This window comes from Pinus tabuliformis, chromosome 6 (genome assembly GCF_031772625.1).
Source record: "Pinus tabuliformis cultivar Carrire ecotype Pingquan chromosome 6, CPIR1, whole genome shotgun sequence".
Classification (NCBI taxonomy): Eukaryota; Viridiplantae; Streptophyta; class Pinopsida; order Pinales; family Pinaceae; genus Pinus; species Pinus tabuliformis.
The window spans coordinates 504,506,798-504,512,788 of NC_142292.1; the positions used below are offsets into that span (position 1 = coordinate 504,506,798).

General features: G+C 34.0%; 1 long non-coding RNA gene across 1 annotated transcript; it reads left to right on the forward strand.

Annotated features, from left to right (window-relative positions):
• Positions 1 to 1,194: 1,194 nt before the first annotated feature.
• LOC149259528 (uncharacterized) lies at positions 1,195 to 4,688 on the forward strand. Its single transcript, XR_016247362.1, has 2 exons — positions 1,195 to 1,508; positions 4,231 to 4,688. It is a non-coding gene; the product is annotated as an uncharacterized LOC149259528 (long non-coding RNA).
• Positions 4,689 to 5,991: the final 1,303 nt, after the last annotated feature.

Sequence of the window (5,991 nt, forward strand, 5' to 3'; positions counted from 1 at the left end):
TTTTATTGTCGGCCATTTTTCCACTAAATCATTCCTATTTATTATCTACCTTGGTTTGATCAGTTTTCCACATTTCATAGTATCTTGAAGATGAACCATAGTTGGGGGTTCGAAACGTCAATCATCAAACTGACATTATGCGATGGATTCAGAAGAAAAACATTTGAAACAATATATATGGAGCTTTTACATGAATGGATATGAATGGAGACAAGGTAATGAAATATATTTTGTTTGATTGATCTTGATATAGAAGGAATAGAAATTGACATAGGTAGTTGATTGAGAACTCACAAGATTGAGTTGTGTTGAATGAAAGATTGGTGGAGAGGAAAGTCATTCACCACAATCTATTGGGGTTGGCTAAAGCAAGGAGCAAGACGCTGGAGGTCAAGGGTTCTACATTCACCTGGATTGTAAGTCATTTAAACTTTTAAGCATAACTCTTATTACAACATGTTAATGATGCAATAAGAAATGAAATGATATTTATCTTTATTAATTTTAAAAAGTATACCAATGATTATGCATGTTGATTTTAACACTTAAAACCTATGGGCATCCTAAGTAGAGAATTACTAGAAGGTGCATATCTAGAATTTTGACTTTCGTAATAATAAATTAAGGACAATGCCCTATTTATACATTGATTTTTAAAATGTTTCTCTTTTCACTATAACTTTTTTTATTGTTATATTAAAATTATGTAATAAGTTCACTAGATTTATTCTTTGTGTATCCATAAACTCTTAATTTAAAATTCTCCCCAAATTATATTTTAATAACTATTAGTCATTATTAATATAAATCTAATTAATTTTTTGAATATTTAAAAAAATGAAAAATACTAATTACAATAATAATCACTTGTAAATTAAAATAACTCGTTGAAAATAAAAAATCTACAATTTAAATATGTTCAATCTAATAATTATTGAATTATTATAAAATGTATATAAAAAATCCTACATATACTAGCTATATTAATCTACCTAATTATAGAATATTTAATATTATAACGAATGATATTAAAATAATTCAAATCCATAAACTTTTATATTATAAGGCCCGACAAGTCCGTAACATAACATATATATAATGATTATATTTATCTATCATATTTAATAATATAATTATAACGAATGATGATAAAGTAATTCAAATCCAAAAACCATTATACTTGAATCGCAGCGATGATAATGATCTAAACTAAACTAAAGTGTGCGATTTAGACCAGACTAGGGTAAATCTGACACTGCGCATGGTTAATCATGGCAAGTGACAGGTGAAGCCAATGCTTCAACTTTCTTGAATATATTATGGTGAAGGATGTTTAGGGAGGTCGAGAAATATATCTATCTGCAGAAGGAGATTGATCATTTTGGTCGAACGAGAAATACATAAATAGGGGCAACCGTGGTTGTGTTGCTTGAGCCATCCTTGAAATGGAGGTTACCTACTCAGATTCCAGATTACAGGGAGCGTGAGGTCTTACGAACCCCATAAAGGTATGTTACCACCTTGATTTCCATTCATATTTTTGTGACTCGCTTAAAGAGATCAACACAGTGAAGGGTAGGGCTTACAGGATCAAACCCTGCCTACCTTGGTTTGCTTTGTTCCATGCTATTTATGGCGATATTTGCGTTGGAAGTCAATGGAAAATGAAAGGTTTTGATTGGAACACATCCTTTAAAGAAATTGCATGTTATTTCCATGACTAGAAACCAAACCTATCATCAAGCTTCCATAATTACACAGAGAACCTTAATCACGCATCCCTTTAAAAGCTACACTTCATGTTAGTTTGCTGGCAAGGAAAGCTAATTCAATTTTCCTCCTCTGCCAGTTTCTCAATCGATAGGAGAGCCTTCAGTGAAATGTATTCCGGAACCCTATTTTTCAGTGAGCGACAACGAATTAAAGAGAACTGATCATTAGTATCTTCGGGAAGTAGCGAAAAGACTAAGACAGCTTGTTGTCAAGAATGGCATTCGAACTGATGCCCTTTCGAACAAGTGCCTGAAATTGTGCCTTAGACCAACTCCGCCGCCGTGACCGGTCTTGGGTCAGCAATAAATGCTCTCCCCAAGAATCGAACTTGTAACCTTGCGTAAACGTGCTACCTCTTAGCTGCGAAAGTAAGGACTAAATCCTCTGGTCCGAGCATTATCTATTTCCATTTCAGGGGCAAATTCCACAAAGCCATACCCGTTTGATCGTCCACTATCACGATCGACTATCATGCTAACTCTTTCGACCGCTCACTATCACGATCGACTATCACACTAATTTCAAAGATTTGGCCATAGAAGGAAAATGAATCTCCTAAAACTTTTTCATTGCACTTTCTAAAAGATTTGGCTTTGTGGCTTTGATCAAGTTCCAATGCTTCGACGATGCTGTTGGAGGTTGAACACATAGCTTCATGGAGAGAGAATCAGGGACAAACTCCAAACTAGTCTGTTTGGATTGGCTAGCCTGAACCTATCCTTCAGCTCTGGTCAAGATACCCAATCCCTGGTCTGGGCATAGAAATAATTCTGATTGTGCCGATACCTCTTTGCTATTTGTATATCACAGCTGCAAAATGATCATTGTTTTAATATTGAAAGCCAGATATTACGATCATATTTTCAGCAAGAAGATTATTTTTCAGCCATAAAAATTGACCATCGTGTTCTAGCAAAATGCTTTGCTCATCATGTCAGCAACAAATTTACCTTTTCACATACTACCATCTGTTTCTAGGAGTACATCTTCATTCTCTTGGCTCCACTGCTGAAGATGCCATTGCTGTTTGCAGCCTTTACTCCATCCAGCTTCAATAATTACTGGTAAGAGAAGGCTTGCTTTAGTGACTTCCCTCATGGTTTATAATGAATCTTCTTGTCTTCTTAACTTTAAAGTAATTAACCAAGCCAAAAACCAATAAGCAGGCAATTGTCATTGCAATTAAAACTTAAAAGCAAATAGGGTTTACCTGAGATGAATGTCTGTCAATTCATATGTGAATTGTTAAAACCCTTAGGATTTCCCTTGAAATGCAAATGGTTGAAACCCATGTGATTTCCCGACAAGCCCCACTGCCCTCTGTTAGCTTTCGTCGTCATTCCTTCTCTGCAATCATCTCTACTGATAGATCCCATTCCTTAAGATCCTTCTTACCGTGATGATCAGTGAGACTGTACTTCTTGACATGACTCTTATTTCAGAGTTCTGAGGATTGTTTAGAAACAAGAGAAACAAAGACTGGTTGACCGTCATATGCCACTGAAAACCAGAAGAGACGAAATAGAAATGCGGATACAGGGCATCGAACACACACCTCTTGCATGTAAAGCAAGCGCTCTGATATTAGAGCTACAACCCAAACCTAAATGATTCTGGCAGTCCACTTGAACAATGATAAGAAATACTCTGGTGGTCAATCCATGTGACACAATGATCAGATTTAGACGAGGGCTCTCTTCTTTTCTTCATGATGGTTGTTGACCGTATTCTGTGAGTGTTGGAGGAGAAAAGATAGAAAGATGCATTTACAGAACTATCAAACACATACTACTTTTCTAGTTTTTTAAAATTTTGGTCAGCCCTGTTTCGTCTTTTGTATCCCCATTCTAGGCAACTCAGCTGTTAATACTTGCAGAAGTTGTAGATCTCTAACAGACTACACCAAGTAGTGGGCATCATATTTTCACATCCAAAGAAAAAACAAATGATAGTATATAAATGCACAGTTCCTGAGGTATGTGAGGCTTTTGTTGATCAACAAAGTGGATAGAATTGCTGTCATAAATAAACCCTTCAATTATACCCTTCAATTATAGGTAAATCCTTACTCCACTTTGAGTCATCACTAATCCCAAACTAGTATATAGTAAATCCTAATTACACTTTGAGTCATTACTAATCCCAAGGTAAGTATTTCTGGAACCTTATGTGCATTTCTTTTAGATGAGAAGTGATAAAAAAAAAACATACAACATGGATAAAACTAAACCTTTTTCAAAATTCTTCAATCCTAACTAAAACTCTGCATGGGTCTCAATATGCGAAAATCATTGAAAACAAGAGAAACACTTTAAAACTCTGCATGGGTCTCAATATGCGAAAATCATTGAAAACAAAAAATATGACAATGAACAGCAAGACAAAGATTAAATAATAAATATTAAAATTTCACAAATGAAATATCCCCTGTAGCTAATATTGTTTTTATGAATCTAGGCCAACAATGACAACACGATGAATCATTTGTTTTATGAATCTAGGCCAACAATGACAACACGATGAATCTTGTCACCAGCCTGAGTGGTTGTATGAAGGAACCAATTGGAAAGAAGTAAGATCACTTTATGATGACTATTCTTGGCAGTGATTCGATGTTGCTCTTAATTCTGTGCATGCTCGTTGGAGCAACAATAACTATGAACTTACTTCCAGAATTTCTGAATTCCAGTGCTCCATATGAACTAAGTTTTCATAGACAAGAGTGCACATACTGTAAGACAGATAGTTCCTTATGTTTCAGATTATTATTTTATCTAAGCCTAAAGAACTTCAACTAAATCAGTTGAGGATGGGGTAAAACAAGAACGTTCCCGAAAACATTTTTTTTTACCACTCAAAAGCTTCTCCCTTCCCATGGTTGAAATAAAAATGAAAAACACACAACTTCGAAGGCTTCCATTTAGTGTGTATTTAAAGTTTGTGCAATATACTAATATATTGCTTCCTGAAAATAGCGTTCTTAAAGTTTTGTGTAAAATTTAGTTTAGTTTCATGGTTTCTGTAATCTCAATTGCCAATTATTTTGCCAGGAAGGATTAATAAATCAAAGACATTTGTCATTGAAATGCAATACCTGTCTCACTTCTTTGAAGAAGTCTACGGATTTTAATCATATATAAATTCTATTAATGCTCAGATGTTTTGAACCTAGTCTAACGATTTATTGCACATCTATGAAGAGTCAGCTATGGGTGACAAATACAAGTGGAAAACTGATAAAAGATATCTTACTCTACCTTTGTTTTCACAAAACTATATATTAAGTACTATTTTGTTTTCTCTTTCAACGTGAGAAATGAGAATTGGTGGAATAGTTTTGCAATTATTTATAATTGCTTTTTCTAGTCCTTATATTTTGCTTCATTTTATCCATATGATTCAGGTTTGTTGGTTTGTTTTTAATTTTTTTACCTTTAGGTGAAAGATGATAAGGAAAATAATAATAATGAATGTATCATCTTATCTATATGTAATAATGTTTATTTTCCATATAATGTGAGAAATGGATATTAATGTTTAAGTGGGTGTTGAGTAGTGGAAATAACTTGTTTTTTTAAAGATAATTAATGCATCAAATTGATTATTATATTTATGGATATTTGTTTAAGTTGTGTTTAGTTCATTTGCTTGCACTACTAGTCTTGGGAGAAATACTGATGCATGAGGAAGGGAGATTTGTAACTTATTTCCCAGACCTTCATAGGATGCATATTTTCTTCTTCTCCTCTCTCTTCCTTGTTCCACACTAGTGGTAGGAAATAAGTTAGATTACACATACGCACATTCATGATTGTTTGTTAAAATATATACGAACTTATACCATGAGATTTATTGTCTTGGCTATAAAATCCCAAAATTCACATGATAGGCTTACCATTTTGAGACATATGCAATAGTGAGTACATATAAAAGATATGTTGCATAAACATCTATATTCATTAAAACTAAGAATTGAGAATTTGACTTTGAATCTCTCAAGACTACCTATGGACCCTAAGTATTGAAGGCAACCATAAGTTTCCCTTGAGATTAGAACTCTAGTCAATCAGGCCATACTATGTTCTCTAGGAGAAATCATCTATTGTCTTAAAGAGCGGGTTGCTAGCCAAGGTCACAATCCCAACATAGATCAGGATCAAGAGAGGGAGTTAGAGAAGAAATAATGACTAGATTAGGACATTTTATCCAATGTCAATG